This window comes from Bos indicus, chromosome 20 (assembly GCF_029378745.1).
Source record: "Bos indicus isolate NIAB-ARS_2022 breed Sahiwal x Tharparkar chromosome 20, NIAB-ARS_B.indTharparkar_mat_pri_1.0, whole genome shotgun sequence".
NCBI classification, from domain to species: domain Eukaryota; kingdom Metazoa; phylum Chordata; class Mammalia; order Artiodactyla; family Bovidae; genus Bos; species Bos indicus.
The window spans coordinates 37,199,554-37,213,832 of record NC_091779.1 but is presented as its reverse complement, the minus strand read 5'-3'; the positions used below and the strand labels follow the sequence as shown (position 1 = coordinate 37,213,832).

General features: G+C 37.8%; 1 protein-coding gene across 3 annotated transcripts in view; it reads left to right on the top strand.

Annotated features, from left to right (window-relative positions):
- Positions 1-14,279, top strand: part of NIPBL (NIPBL cohesin loading factor) — a 204,324-nt gene that overhangs the window by 74,584 nt on the left and 115,461 nt on the right. The window lies entirely within an intron of this gene.

The following is a 14,279-nucleotide window of genomic DNA, read 5'->3' as shown; positions in this document are numbered from 1 at the left end:
CAATCTCTGGTGCCTGTTGGTTTTCAGACCTTAACAAGCATCAAAATCACCTTGCAGGGGATTGTTGTTAAAATATCAGTTCCATCTCTGAAACATCTTGGAATCGGTGGATATGATAGATTGTATTAATAGCTCCAGGCCTTCACCCCTGCCTGCATCCAGGCTCTTTCCCAAGTGACTGTGTAGTTCCTGCCAGTGACATGACCAAAGGTTTGAAAAAACGTTTGTAAGATTGTGCTTGCACTTTTTCTGCCTCTGCCATCTCTGAAGACCATATCTAGCCTGACCTGCTGGTTCTAGGAGGAGATTGAGAGCTTTAAGCTATTTAGTTTTCAGTTCAGTCGCTCAGTCGTGTCCAACTCTTTAGGACCCCGTGAATCGCAGCACGCCAGGCCTCCCTGTCCATCACCAACTCCCGGAGTTCACTCAAACTCAAGTCCATCGAGTCGGTGATGCCATCCAGCCATCTCATCCTCTGCCGTCCCCTTCTCCTCCTGCCCCCAATGCCTTCCAGCATCAGAGTCTTTTCCAATGAGTCAGCTATACCAAGGAGTGAAATTACAGGGCCTAGGGTAATCACCCAACAGATAATGTCCCTTCTCCAGAGTGTGTGTACCCATTTTGTATACTCCCGCCAGCATTGTGTGAGCATTCCTGTTGTTTACTGTGCTGTCATTGCAACAGTTGATTACTTTTTAACCTTAAATATATCTTACTATCTTATTTTCTTAAAGACTAATGAACTAAAGCACCTTTTCATATGGAAAATTAAGCTCTATGAGGCCACACAGGAATTGTCTGTTTTGTGCACTGCTGTATCCCTAGCTCCAACAGTGCATTGCATGTTGTAGGCACTCAGTAAATATTTGTTGAATATATAGTATAAGAGCAAAAGTTGGTGAACATCAAATTGAGAATTCGCTGACTTTAGCTAGTAATTTATTCTGTGACCATATTCAACATACCTACTATCACTAGGTCTTGATTTTCTTGCCTATAAAATAGATGTTTGTTTCCCAGAGATATTTTTCGCCTATGAAATCGTGTGATTCTGGAATTTATAAATTGTTTTTCACATTTACATTGTTTTGCAACTCATGTTTTACTTATTTTCTCTTGATTCTCTATTTTTTCATTTAATGTGCTTGGCTTACAATGATATACCAGTAATAGCATAACTAATGCTGTCTCTGAATAATATTCTCCACTAAATAGAATCAGAGCACCTCTGAAGGAAAGGCTGGTTTCCACTGTTGGGATAGGAAAGGTATGAGATGAGGTTGGCATATCTTATTGCACTGGAAAGTAAGGAATCTCTTAAAGAGTGATAGGACATAACAGAAGGACAAGAAAGTCAGCTTGGAGAATCTGCCCCTGGCCAATCTGGGAAAATTTTGAGCTTCAAAATAAATGAATAATAATAGATTGCAGCTCATTCAGTAAAAAAGAAATTGCCCAGTCCATACTCACATGAATGAATAGGGAGGAAGGGAATTGTCCCGTTACAGTAGAATGCCCTGAAATAAAACATTGATAGAAAATCATTGATGATATTAAAATTAAGTAGTATAGGTTCAGTGGGAATTAGGTATTTAGTAGTCTCCCTTACACAAGCCTCTTTCCACAAACTGCAGATGGGTAACTTAATAACGGAGAACATGGCTTAAACTGCATTAATCAAGTGGTCAAAGTTAACATCATCAAATTAGCAAAAAACTGGTATCAGATGCTTCCTGTTATAATTCACTAGGAGTCTATGATAATACCTACTAAAAACATACCGCTGGAATTCCAAATCCATGGATTATACAAACAAGTCAATAAATGCAAAGAAACTACAGGGAAGCAATCTAAATTCAAGAAGACTTAAAGTCATGACAGCTGAATGTTATATTTGATTCTAGGTTGGTTCCTGAACCAAGGGGAAAAAACAGTTAAAAAAGAACATTATTGGGACAGTGGATAGAATAGGGACCTGGGATTAAATATTATTTTATAAATGTTAAATTTCATGGTTTTTTCCATTGGCTTCTTGTTATCTAAGAAAATGTTCTTGCTCTTATGAAGTACATTTGTTGTTGCTCAGTTGTGACTGACTCTCTGCGATCCCATGAACTGCAGCATGCCAGGCTTCCCTCCCTGTCTTTCAGTATCTCCTGGAGTCTGCTCAAACTCACATCCATTTAGTTGGTGATGCCATCCAACTCTCTCATCCTCTGTTGCCCGCTTCTCCTCCTGCCCTCAACCTTTCCCAACGTCAGGGTCGTTTCCAGCGAGTCAGCTCTTCTGATCAGCTGGCCACAGTATTGGAGCTTCAGCTTCAGCATCAATCCTTCCAGTGAATACTCAGGGTTGATTTTCTTTAGGATTGACTGGTTTGGGATTGAAATGAAAACTGACTTTTCCAGGAAATACATAATTAAGGATTGAGAGAAATGGACTCTGATATCTCCAACTTGCTCTGAAATAGTTCAGGGGGAAACACACACACAGAGGAGGACAGGGAGGAGAAAGGGATGTGAAAGGCAAAGCAGACAGGGCAAAAGGTAAGCAGTGGGTGAATCTGGGTAAAAGTTATGGCAGTTTCTTGTACTTGGATAGCAGTTTTGTGTAACTCTGTTAACTTTTTGTAAGCTTGAAGTTATATCAAAACTCAAAGTTATCTCTTCAACTAAGAAAATTTTTTAAAAAAGAAGCCTGCAGGAAAAACTAAAAAAAAAAAAAAACAACTTTATGCCTGTAAATTGCTTTGCAAAATTTCTAAATCAGCTATTAGAACTTTTAACTTGGTTCAATAATAAAAGCCCATAAAGTGAATGAACTAGGTATTTAGAACCCACAGACTATAATTGGCTTTTAATGATTCTTTATTTTGAAATAATTGCAGATTCATAGGAAGTTGCAAAAAAAAAAAAAGTATGGGGATATCATGTATACCCTTATTAATCCAACCTCCAACAAAAGTAACGTTGTATTGTAATTTCAAAACCAGGAAATTGGCATTTGTACAATCCAGTTTATTCAGATTTAGCCAGCTATGCATGCACTTTGTGTGTGTTTCTATATAGTTTATCATAAATGTAGTTTGACTGAGGGACTGAGCACAAGCACACAGACAAGTAGTTATATGTAACCACCACCGTACTCAATATAGAGAACTGTTCTTCACAAGAACCACTTCCTTGTACTGTCACTTCATAGTCACACCTGCACTCCCCATCTCCAAGTTCTGGCAGCCACTGATCAGCCTTTCATCCTCATGTTGGTATGTCAAGAGTATCCCATGAATGGAATCATACAGTATATATTTTTGAGATTGGCATTTTTCACTCAGTATAATTTCCTTGAGATTCATCCAAGTTGTTATATTATGAATAGGTGGTACATTTTTATTTGCTAAGTAGCATTCTATGGCGGAAAAGGCAATGGCACCCCACTCCAGTACTCTTGCCTGGAAAATCCCATGGACGGAGGAGCCTGGTGGGCTGCAGTCCATGGGGTTGCTAAGAGTCAGACATGACTGAGCGACTTCACTTTCACTTTTCACTTTCATGCATTGGAGAAGGAAATGGCAACCCACTCCATGTTCTTGCCTGGAGAATCCAAGGGACTGGGGAGCCTGGTGGGCTGCTGTCTCTGGGGTCGCACAGAGTTGGACACGACTGAAGTGACTTATCAGCAGCAGCATTCTGTGGTGTAGATTGACCAACTTGTTTAGCCATTCATGCATTGAAGGTCATTTGGGTTATTTCCTGTTTTTGGCTATTACAGATAATGCTGCTATAAACATTGATGTGTAGGTTTTTGCATGAACATAAGTTTATTTCACACAAGAAACATTTTTTGGTTTTACTTTTTGTTTTGTTTTTTTAAACTTAGCATTCAGTTTTATGTTTTAAAGTTTATTCTGAGGCAGTAATTTTCATACTTTGTTGTTGTTGCTCAGTCTGCAAGTCATGTCCAACTCTTTGCGACCCCATGGACTGCAGCACACAAGGCTCCTCTGTCTTTCACTATCTCCCAGAGTTTGCTCAAACTCATGTCCATTGAATTGGTGCTGCCATCCAACCATCTCATCCTGTCACCTTCTTCTACTCCCCTCAGTCTTTCCCAGTATCAGGGTCTTTTCCAATGCAGCTCTTCTTATTAGGTGGCCAAAATATTAGAGCCTCAGCTTCAGCATCAGTCCTTCCAGTGAATATTCAGGGTTGATTTCCTTTAGGACTGACTGGTTTGATCTCCTTGCTATCCAAGGGATTCTCAAGAGTCTCCAGCACCAAAATTTGAAAGTATCAATTCTTCAGCATTCAGCCTTTTTTATGGCCCAGTTCTCTCACATTTGACAGAACTATTGGAAAACTGTATTTGTGACAAACCATTTTTCCTTCTAGTCTTTTAAATCCATGCCTAATTTTGTAAACACAGTGAACTGAATTCAAGTTAATATCTTTCAGGAGTATATAGAGTCTCTATGAAAACAGAGAAATGGATTCAAAAAATTAAGGAACTACAGTTGCTGTATTCAGTAACTAAGATATGTTTGTAAATGGCCAGTTCAGTTCAGTCGCTCAGTCGTGTCTGACTCTTTGCAACCCCATGGACCGTATGTAACACGCCAGGCTTCCCTGTCCATCACCAACTCCCGGAGCTTGCTCAAACTCAAGTCCATCAAGTCGGTGATCCCATCCTACCATCTCATCCTCTGTCATCCCTTTCTCCTCCTGCCTTTAATCTTGTCCAGCATCAGGGTCTTTTTTTTTTTTTTAAGTGGCATGATTTGACATCAAAAACGCTTTGCCCTGCCCTGTTAGGCTAGGTATGATCTAATTTATATGTACCTTTTCTCCTTAGTCTTGTATCAGTCCATCATTGTGTACAGCAACATACTCCCCTTTTCCTTTGTGCTAGGCTCTGTCCTTCTGTACGGACTTGAGCATGCTAGTCACCGCCCCCACCCTGTCCCCATTTCTTCTTTGCCTTTTGCCTGTCTAACTCATATTAATGAGACTTCCTAAATGAGACATTGTTACTGTCCACCCTTCACTATAAACTTGGTTGCAATCTTTTTGTCTCTCAAAGTACCCGGTTCTTTTCATTTAGAAAAGAGTAAGGACTCTAAAATACTAAGATCAGGGACTCTGGAATCAGACCTTGGACAAATTACTTACCTTTATATGCCCCAGGTTTTATTATCTTAAATTAATAATACTACCTGTTAAATAGGATAAGGATTAACTGAATTCAAATATGTAAAGATGAACTAAATGTAAATTAATATGAAATTAAACATGTAAATCCCTTAGAACAATTCCAGGCGTATAGTAGATGCTAAATATCATCCATTATTATTGTTGTGAAGTTTATCACAATATGTGATCATCTGTTACATGGTGATTATTCATAATATCACTACTAATGGATTCTCTAAGCTCTATGAGGGTATTAACCATGTTTGGGGTGGTTTTTTGTTTTTTGTTTTTTGTTTTTTTAAACCACATTATGCTCACAACCCACTGTCAGATCCTATTCTAAGTAGTAGATGCTAGATGCATGATGGTGAATACATAAGATATAATGTTTTAAAAATCAAGAAATCAGATCATCAAGTAAAAGGAGATGAGTCACTTAGAAATTTCATTACCTGCTGATAAGCATATGTAATATTATCAGCTATCAAGTACTGGTAAAGAGAAGCCAAACTGCTTCCTCAACTCCAGGCAATTCAGTATTCTGATTGAAATTGAAAGTGTTTCAGTTCCATTTTAAGTTTAGTTTGCTTTTGTGTTTATTTGTGATACTGACTTGTGTCAAAATATTATTTGAGAAAACTATTTTTTTATATCCCTCTTTTCTGCACACCTCCCCTATCCCCATCAGTTTTCCTAGATTTTGTAAACAACCATGAAAGTCCTCTATAACAGGGGTCCCCAACCTTCGGGGTCTAATGCTTGATGATCTGACATGAGCTGATACAATAGTAATATAAGTAAAGTGCACAATAAATGTAATGTGCATGAATCATCCCAAAACCACCCCCTCACTCCCAGCCCGTGGAAGAACTGTCTTCCAGGAAACCGGTCCCTGTTGCCAAAAAAGGTTGGGGGCTGCTGCTTTGTAACACACAGGATCATTTTATCTTTTTACATTTTGTATTCCTATTAACCTTCTAGCTCAGGATATAGTTAATGTTTTATTTTCTTTTTAATAATCTGTGTTTCATAGTAACTTTACTTTTGTGGGACTAATCATATAAATCAGAAACTTCACTTAAAATTTAGAAACCCATTTTTCTTAATAAAAGATTTACCAATAAGGACAGAATTTAAACAACTATTTTTTCATTTTATGTATAGAAAGGATATGCCATTTGATGTTATGAAAATCTGCATTTTATGATTAGTTCATTGAATATTAGCGTATTAAATTTTAAAAATAACATGCTTGACCTCAGTCCATGGAATTCTCCAGAGAAGAATACTGGAGTGGGTAGCCAGCCATTCCTTTCTCCAGGGGATCTTTCCAACGCAGGGATCAAACCCAGGTCTCCTGCGTTGCAGGCAAATTCTTTACCATCTGAGCGACCAGGGAAGCCCTAAATTTTATATATTTACATCCTATAAAATAGCATAGTGGGAAGGATCTAGTGGAAATTATTAAAAAGGTTACTGTAGATAATGTGGGCTTCCTTGGTGGCTTCCTGGCAGGCTACAGCCCATGAGGGTCACAAAGAGTCAGAAACGACTGAGCGACTAAGCACTATAGATAATGTGGGTAAGAAATTGCTTTTCTCTGTTTTTATTATTTCTTTTCCTATGAGAAAGACTATTTAAAATAATTTTGATGTTTAGCTCCTTAGTAAGGAGTTGTTAGTTACTAGTCTTAATTGACTTTTTACAAGGTTATTTTTCCTGAAAATTATCCCAATATAGTTCTTTCACATTCATAAATTATACTATTTAATTATTATATCTTAAATTCTTTTATTTTTTTAATACCAATTACAGAAATAAAGCCTGAGGGAAACATGATGTCTTACCATTCAGTCTCTTATAAAAGAATAGCATCACCGACTTGGTGGACATGAACTTGAGCAAACTCCATGAGATAGTGAAGGACAGGGAAGCCTGGCATGCTGCAGTCCATGGGGTCACAAAGAGTCGGAGATGATTTAGCAACTTAAACAACAACAGCAGCCGTAGACTGTTACAAGCCGTAGACTGGCTTATAAACAGCAGAAATTTATTTCTTACAGTTCTGGAGGCTGGGAAGTCCAAAATAAAGGTCCTGGCAGATTCAGTATCTTGTGAGAACCCACTTTCTGGTTCATAGATGGCCATATTCTTGCTGTGTCTTCACATGGTGGAAGGATCAGAGGACCTCTTTGAAGTCTCTTTCCTAGGGGCATTAATCCTATTGGTGAGAATTTCACCCTCGTGACCTAATCACCTCTCATGAGCCCCACTTTCAAATATTGATACCATCATACTGGGAATAGGGTTCCATATACAAATGGGGTTGCGGGAGAGATAGAAACATTCACTTCATATCACATGGTTTCGCAGTAATAGGTCTGTTAAATGAAAGGCTTTACTTAATCCTAAGTATGAGATGATATTTTGTACCCAACAAAAAATTTCCCTTAATTAAAATAAAATGTGGAAGTTAACACATTTTAAATTACTCCAAAGAAATTTTAAAAAAGAAAAAGCAAGGTACATATGAAACAGGCTGTTTATTATGGAAGACTTTAAGGACCTGAAAGGTAAACAGAAGAGTATAATGAATGCCTAATGTCCATCACTCAGCTTCAACAGTAATCAACATGCTGTCCTTTTAATTTCATCTATACCTCCTTCCATTCTGTAACCACTGCTAAATTATTAGTAGCAGTATTATTACTTCTGTAGTATTTTGGAATTTGGTAATATATATATTGAAAAATAGAAATCTTGGGTATACTCATATAACCAACATCCCTCCATGATACAGAACATTTTCACATCAAAAACTTTCTGCATGTCTCTTTGTAGTCGCATCCCACCACCACCATCATAAAAAAACATACTGCTAAGTTGGACTTCATAAAAAGTTCAAAAGATATTGTTAAGAGAATGAAAAGGCAAACGAGAAGGATACAATATTTGCAGATAGTATCTAATAAAGAACATTTATCTAAAGTATATAATTGATTCTCTCAGAAGTCAGTAATAAGATTGCCAGCCTCTACTCTAGACCTGCACTTGTCGTTCTTCAGTCGCTCAAGTCCAACTGTTTGCAGCCCCATGGACTGTAGCACACCAAACTCTTGTATCCTTCACTATCTCCTGGAATTTGCTCAAAGTCGTGTCCATTGAGTTGGTGATGCCATCCAGCCATCTCATCCTGTCCTTCTCGTTTTGCCTTCAATTTTCCCCACATCAGAGTCTTTTCCAGTGAGTCGGCTCTTTGCATCAGGTGGCCAAAGTATTGGAGCTTCAGCATCAGTCCTTCTTATTTATAGTCAGGGTTGATTTCCTTTAGTATTGACTGGTTTGATCTTGCAGTCCAGGGGACTCTAGAGTTTTCTCCAACACCACCGTTTGAAGGCAACAATTCTTTGGTGCTCAGCCTTCTTTCTTTATGGTCTTACTCTCACGTCCATACATGACTATGGAAAAAATCATGTATTTGACTATATGGACCTTTTTCAGCAAAGTGATGTCTCTGGCTTTTAATACACTGTTTGTCATGGCTTTCTTCTAAGGAGCAGGCATCATTTAATTTCATGGCTGCAGTCACTGTCTGTAGTGATTTTGGAGCCCAGGAAAATAAAATCTGTCACTGTTTCCACTTTCCTCCCATCTATTTGCTATGAAGTGATGGGACCCAATGCCATGATCTTAGTTTTTTTAAGGTTGAGTTTCAAGCCAGCTTTTTCAAAGCAGAGATACTGAGTAGGTAGTTGGATTGAGTGTATTGTATGTGGGGAGAAGTCACAGTAGGAGATACAAATTTTAGAGTTATCAGCATACAGGTGCTATTTTAAAATCTTGAGATCAGATGAGATTAACAGCATAGGTAGAACAGGAAGATGAGAAGGAACCAATATAGGATTCAGGAGTGGCCTGTCCTGTGAGGAAAAACCAAAAGAATATGTTGTTCTGGAAAACAGAATTGTGCAAACAGAAGATTAATCAGCTCTGTTGAATGCTGGGTCAAATAATTGAATAGGAGTTTTGTCCATTGCACTTAACAATGTAGATTCATGCCATTACTAACCATGGTAAGACTTTCAGTGGAATGATGAGAATAAAAACCCAGGGTGGTCTCAAGAGAAAGTAGAAGAATTAGAGGTGAATATGGAAAACTGAAGTATTTTGCTGTGAAAGGAAGCAGAAAATGAAGCAGTTTGATGGAGGATATAGGAGACAAGGGTTTTTTTTAATTTGGGTTTTTGGGGAATAGTAGCAGTTATCATGGAGAAGGGAATGGCAGCCCACTCCAGTGTTCTTGCCTGGAGAATCCCAGGGACGGCGGAGCCTGGTGGGTTGCTGTCTATGGGGTCGCAGAGAGTCGGACACGACTGAAGCGACTTAGCAGCAGCAGCAGCAGTTATCAGCATATAGATGTTTATATGCTCATTGGAATGATCCAATAAGAGGGAAAATTGACACAGGAGAGAGAAGAAGGTTGTTGGAAATGACCTTTGAATGGGTTAGCACAGAAGAGACATTATTAATGTGCATTATACTTGAGCAATCATGATTTTTTTTTTGTACATCTTTATGTACTCTTTGGAGAAGGAAATGGCAACTCACTCCAGTATTCTTGCCTGGAGAATCTCACGGACAGAGGAGCCTGGCAAACCATGGTCCATAGGGTCGGAGAGGGTCGGACACAACTGAAGCGACTAAGCACAAGCGTGCATGTACTCTTTCTCAGTTATTGTTTTCAGTACTTTAAGTAATGATCTTAAGCTGTGGAATAATTTCCTAAAGTACCTGAAACATATTTGTTCTCCTACTGAGTTGTCTTAAAGAATTCATTGTTTCTAGGGACTTGTCATATTAGGATCAAAATAGCCAGACAGAGGACCTGGATAGGTATTTTCCCAAAGAAGACTTAAAGATAATTAACAGGCACATGAAAAGATATTCAGCATCACTAATCATCAGAGAAATGCAATTCAAAATCACAGTGAGATATCACCTCACACCTTTCAAAATGACTATTATCAAAAAGTCAACAAATAAAAGAACTCTCACGAACCGTTTGTGGGAATGTAAATGTGCAGCCACTGTGGAAAACAGTATAGAGGTTCCACAAAAAATTAAAAACAGAAGTGCCATACAAAACAATTCCACTTCTGGGTATTCTCTGAAGAAAGCAAAAACACTAATTTGAAAAGATACATATACTGTGTGTTCATCACATTATTTACAATAACCAGGATATGAAAGGAACCTGAGTGCCCATTGATAGGTGAATGGATAAAAATGATGTAGTCTAGATATGTACCTATTCACATATATGTATATACACATATTCTTTTTTATGGGTGATAACATGCAAGTAGATGAAATCTTGTCATTTGCAACAATGCATATGGACCTAGAGGGTATTATTCTAAATGAAGTAAGTCAGGTAAAAACAGATACCATATGATTTCACTTTATATGTGGAATCTAAAAGCAAAACATGTAAACAAACATAAGAAAGCAGAAACAGTTATAGATGCACAGAACAAACAGGTAGTTGCCAGAGGGGAGATGGGTGGGGGGATTAGTGCAATAGGTGAGAAAGATTAAGAGGTACAAACTTCCAGTTACCAAATAGATGAAGCACAGGGATGAAATGTACAGTGTGGGGAATAGAGTAAATAATAATGTAATATCTTTGTATGGTGACAGATGGTAACTAGACTTCCTACATTGATCATTTTGAAATATATAGAAATACCAAATCATTATGTTGTATGCTAGGAACCAACAGTGTTGTAGATCAGTTATGCTTCAAAAACAAGCAAACTCAGAGAAGAAGATCAGATTTGTGGTTATCAGAGAGAGGCTGGGATTGCGCTGGGGGGGAGGGGGTTAGGAAATTGAAGGGAGTCAAAAGATACAAACTTCCAGTTACAAGATTAAGTACTAAAGATGTCATGTGTAACATGATAAACATAATTAAACACTGCTGTATGTTATATATGAAAGTTGTTAAGCAAGTAGGTCTTAAGAGTTTTTATCACAAGAAAATGTCTTTGTATCTGTATGAGATGATAGATATTTATTAAACTTACTGTGGCATCAAAAGATGCTAACAATAACCCTGTGTACGAGACAGCAAAAGAGACACTGATGTATAGAACAGTCTTATGGACTCTGTTGCAGAGGGAGAGGGTGGGAAGATTTGGGAGAATGGCATTGAAACATGTATAATATCATGTATGAAACAAGTTGCCAGTCCAGGTTCGATGCACCATGCTGGATGCTTGGGGTTAGTGCACTGGGACGACCCAGAGGAATGGTATGGGGAGGGAGGAGGGAGGAGGGTTCAGGATGGGGAACACATGTATACCTGTGGAGGATTCATTTTGATATTTGGCAAAACTAATACAATTTGTAAAGTTTAAAAAGAAAAAAACAAAAAAATCAGAGTAACCAGAGTTTTTTGAAAAGATTCTAAGGGCAGACAAATCGCAAATAACTAATAGGATGAAGATGAATGATAAACCTATTACTTGCTTTTATCACTTAATATTACTGTAGAGGTCTTCATGTATTCAGGCTTTTCTTATATTTTATATGCACCCAAAAATTGCTTATATGTGTTAAAAAATTTTTTACAAACTTCAGAATCTGTTGCTTTCTAGTGGTGGTGAATGATTATTTCAGAAGAATCTGGCCAGTCTTTGGACTAGTGGAAAAAAAAAATGTGAATTTAAAAATTTTGTAGTAGTTCAAAGTGTGCCCTCTTGTGGACTGTTATTAAAACATTTTTCTCTTACATTTTAGATTCAATTGATTATATATTATCAAGTGTATTATGGTCTAAAGTTGAGACCTACATCTAAATGTTATAGTTCCTTAAGACCTCAGCCTCATTTAGAGGAAATAAAATGACCATTGTTTGATTTTTGCATTTCTGATCCCATTGTATAGGAAATCATCTTGTGATAAAGGAATCAATCTTAAGTTATATTGTACTATATATAGTACAACATAGATTTAGGTATTTACTTACCTAGCTGCTTAGGATTTATATTCTACCTATTTCCCAAAAGAATTTGAGGCAGTGTATTCTATTAAATGTAATATAAACTGAGACAATAAAAATATAATAGTTTTAAGCCCTCCCTCCCACCTTCCTCACTAAAGAAAAGGAGAAATTAGTATTACCAAGGAAGGAAAAGTGCTAATTAGCTAAATAGTCCACACACATAAAATGTTGGTTTATTCAAAATAATACAATCCTGTAAGACAGCATAGCATAAAGAACATTGAACTAGAAATCCAAACTTTTGTAGGTCAGTTTACAAGCTGTGAGACCTTAAATGTTTTGCTTCTCTGAGGAACATTTCATTTACCTTTTTTACTGGTTTGTCTTTTCTGTCATAGCATTGTAGATACCTCCCAGTTTGATGTCCTTCATATAATGGTTGATAATGTGAGATAAGATTAGAAACACCTGAGTTCAGGAGCGTCCCTGGCTTTTCCCCGGTTGGTTCAGACGGTAAAGAAAGTACACAATCCCCCTGCCGTAACAGACATGGGTTCAATCCCTGAGTCAAGAAAGTCCCCTGGAGAAGGAAGTGGCAGCCCACTCCAGTATTCTTGCCTGGGGAGTTCCATGGACAGAGGAGCCTGGTGGGCTGCAGTCCATGGGGTCGCTAAGAGTCAGACATGACTGAGCAACTTCGCTTTCACTTTTCACTTTCATGCATTGGAGAAGGAAATGGCAACCCACTCCAGTACTCTTGGCCTGGAGAATCCCAGGGATGGAGGAGCCTGGTGGGCTGCAGTCTATGGGGTCGCACAGAGTCGGACATGACTGAAGCAACTTAGCAGCAGCAGCAGAGCGTTAGAGTGGTTTCATGGATGCTTACTTTATTACTGTTAAAACGTACATATGTGTTTTAGGAACTTTTGTCAGTATATTTATAATCAAAGTGAGGAAAAAGAAAATTCTTATTTTTACCTACTTATATACTTTCACTATTTTTAAGAAAAAACTTTTTAAAGTTGAATTAAGATGTATGAATAAGGGGAATTATTAATGTTACATCATTACACTGTTCTGAAGATTATAAACGAAAAAACTCAGAGGTTCTCCTGAAAGTTACTGACTAGCTTCTCTTAAAAAAAAAAGAGAAGTATTTAAACTGTTTAAAAATTACAATTCAGCTTTCTATTTCAGCACTATGTCTTAGATAATTGATGTAGAGCAGACTCTGTTTGCTGTTTATGAAGCTATTTAATGAAGACACATCTTTTTCAAAATTTATTTTTTAATTCAAGGATAATTGCTTTACAGAATTTTGTTGTTTTCTGTCAAACATCAACATGGAATCAGCCATAGGTGTACCTGTGTCCCCTCCCTCTTGTACCTCCCTCCCCATCTCACCCTTCTAGGTTGATTCAGAGCCCCTGTTTAAGTTCCATGAGACATACAGCAAATTCCCATTGGCTATCTATTTTGCATATGGTAATGTAAGTTTCCATGTTACTCTGTCCAGACATCTCACCCTCTCCTCCCCTCTCACCATGTCCATAAGTCTGTTCTCTATGTCTGTTTCTCCACTGCTGCCCTGCAAGTAAATTCATCGATACCATCTTATTAGATTCTATATATATGCATTATTATGCAATACTTTTCTCTTTCTGACTTCACTCTGAATGATAGGCTCTTGGTGCATCCACCTTATTAGAACTGACTCAAATGTGTTCCTTTTTATGACTAATATTCCATTGTGTATATGTACCACAGCTTTATCCATTCATCTGTCAATGGACATCCAGATTGCTTTCATGTTCTAGCTATTGTAAATAGTGCTGCAGTTAACATTGGGGTACATGTGTCTTTTTCAATTTTGGTTTCCTCAGGGTATATGCCTAGGAATGGGATTGCTGGGTCATCTGGTGGTTTTATTCCTAGTTTTTTAAGGAATCTCCTTACTGTCTTCTATAGTGGCTGTATCAATTTACATTCCCACCAACAGTGCAAGAGGGTTCTCTTTTCTCCACACCCTCTCCAGCCTTTATTGTTTGAAGATTCATCTTTTAATAATGGTCACATTATTTACC